The sequence below is a fragment of the Colobus angolensis genome, unplaced genomic scaffold (assembly GCF_000951035.1).
Source record: "Colobus angolensis palliatus isolate OR3802 unplaced genomic scaffold, Cang.pa_1.0 Scaffold137, whole genome shotgun sequence".
NCBI lineage: Eukaryota > Metazoa > Chordata > Mammalia > Primates > Cercopithecidae > Colobus > Colobus angolensis.
Genome location: NW_012114455.1, coordinates 10,002,902 through 10,005,363, shown reverse-complemented (window position 1 = coordinate 10,005,363; position 2,462 = coordinate 10,002,902). Strand labels below are relative to the sequence as shown.

Here is a 2,462-nt window from a genome sequence, read left to right as displayed (position 1 = left end):
GCTTCTCTGCCCGAAAGGCTGGGCTCGGCCTATTGTGGGCATGGGGGGGGGCCTCTCTGCCCGAAAGGCTGGGCTCGGCCTATTGTGGGCATGGGAGGGCCTCTCTGCCCGAAAGTCACAAGAGGTGAAGTCCAAGGATGGTCACTGAGTCCTCAAAGGTCTCCTCACTGTGCCACTGAGTCAGATCTTGGGTTCATCCAGGCTTGCGGGGACCCAGAGGACAGAAGGCCATGGCTGCTACCACCCATCTAGAAGATTGAGTCTTTTTTCACGTGTCCTTGGCCTGTGAGTACAAGCTGTCTGATCTGTTGATTGGAGTGTTGAGACAGGACACAGACACAGTCCCGTCAGGAATTTTCCAGAAGCCTCTGAGATGCCCCCTCCACCCACAATCCCCAAAACAGACAGCTCCATCAGCGAGCGGACCTCTGGGGTCACCGACCGCTTATACAGGAGCTTGGCGCTCACTAATGCAGCTTTGGAGCTACAGCAAAGCGCAGCAAAAGCCTTGGGAAAAGTTCAGAATGAGATTAGATCGAGGCTTTCTTGTCTGGGCGAGGCAAGGCGGCTGCCGTCACCTGGTTGGCGTGGAGACCTTAACCCCATGGACTTCAGAGTCTGGCCCCTTGGCCCAGTGCACCCTGGGAAATCCCCTGACCACCGCACTGGGCAGTGACTGTGGCGAGGGACGCGTCCTCCCCCAGGGCCTCTGCACTCCGTTTGCCTCACAACCCAGGGCCCAGCACAGTCGAGATCACCAAGCCTAGAGCTGTTTCCTCCTCTCAGAACCACAGAGGGGGTCCCGAAAGTGCAAGATGGGAATGCCATTCCAAACGCACTTGGCTTCCCTGGGACCCACTAACTAGGCAGCAGGGACCTCAGTGCTCTGGGAGGGGTTGGTGGTCCCGACGCTATGCACCCCTTTGGGCAGAATGACCCGCAGGGGACAGAGATGGCAAGGGCATCACTCAAATTACCTGGTGGACCCTCACACACCACTCTCATTGAATAGGTAAGGGAATAAAAGCTCAAAAAGGCTCGGGCAGCTGTCAAGACATATGGGGCAAGTCCATGTTCTAGACCAGATCTGTGAGAGGTTGAAGCCTTTGAAGGAAGGACGTGGCCTAGGAATAGAGGATGCAGCCAAAGGGATCCAGAAGAGTTAGGCTTCAGAAGTCCGCCCACTCAGGGACAGCCAGGTCCCACTGAGGGCCAACAAAGGCCAGCGCCCCACACCTTGAGCCTGGCTGAGGGGCCAGCCTGGCCCCCTGGGAAGGACGGGATCTGTGCTCCATGTGGACACCCAGGGTCATGCCTGATCCCAGATGGACTTTATGTCATCAGCCTTTCAACTTCCCTCTCCAGGATGGTGGATTTCACAGAATAAGGAACGGTACGGGCTGTATGTCCAATATGCAATTGTATTGTATATGGGGCAATCCTAGTTCTCACTCCACCGCCCCATCCCAGCTGCTTCCCTGTGAAATCAGCAGCAGTTCCCCCGACCCCCTTCCCCTGCTCTCTCCCATCACCCAGGCACGGCCGTCTCCCACTCTGTCTCATCCCTTCACCGAGCCCCTTTCTGGTGGCCCTCAGATACACCCCCAGGGTTTTGTTTTGTTTTGTTTTGTTGTTGTTGTTGTTGTTGAGACAGAATCTTGCTCTGTTGCCCGAGCTGGAGTGTGTGATCTTGGCTCACTGCAACCTCCGCCTCCCGCGTTCAAGTGATTCTCCTGCCTCAGCCTCCCAAGTAGCTGGGATTACAGGCACCCACCACTGCGCCCGGCTAATTTTTGTATTTTTACAAAAATTACGGGGCTTTGCCAAGTTGGCCAGGCTGGTTTTGAACTCCCAACCTCAGGTGATCCACCAACCTTGGACTCCCAAAGTGCTGGGATTACAGGTGTGAGTCACCGTGCCGCCTCCCCCAGCCAGGGTTTTTCTACATCACAATGGTGTGACCTAAAAACTTCCCAGGAGTGGAACGGGCTGGGACCACCAGCCAGGTCTCACCCAGGGACCACCCGGGGAACCTCAGGCACCTGTACCCACCTCACTCACTGCCTCTGACCAAGCACAGGAACCAAGCTCCATGCACCAAGGATGGAAGAGAAAGCCTGGGAGATGTTCTCTCAGCAGAATTTCTGTCTTAGAGGCCGGACCTCTCTGGCTATGACGCCCCAGCAACTTTTATAGAAAGTTATCTCAGTGCTGTGCTGCTCTCAGAGTTGCTGGGATCAAAAGAACGGCTTTACTCAGGGGGAAAAGACGAGGGACCAAAATTGTCAGGATATATACAGCCAGTTGGACAGCGCAGCTCTGCTGAGCTGGATATTTGGGTTTTGTTTTGTTGCGCCTTTTTTTTTGTCCTTGCTGAGATGCTTGGAGGAGGTACTGTGGGGTGCAGACACAGCATCTGTGGTCTGGAGGAGGGACTGTGGGGTGCAGACAGCACCGCTCCA

The 2,462-nt window shown here is 55.6% G+C and overlaps 1 long non-coding RNA gene across 1 annotated transcript in view; it reads right to left on the bottom strand.

Annotated features, from left to right (window-relative positions):
- LOC105506528 overlaps positions 1–317 on the bottom strand; it is a 28,668-nt gene extending 28,351 nt beyond the window's left edge. Inside the window, exon 1 of the long non-coding RNA XR_001000940.1 lies at positions 101–317. This is a non-coding gene — a long non-coding RNA (uncharacterized LOC105506528). The remainder of the gene's footprint in view (positions 1–100) is intronic.
- Between the last annotated feature and the right edge of the window lie 2,145 nt (positions 318–2,462).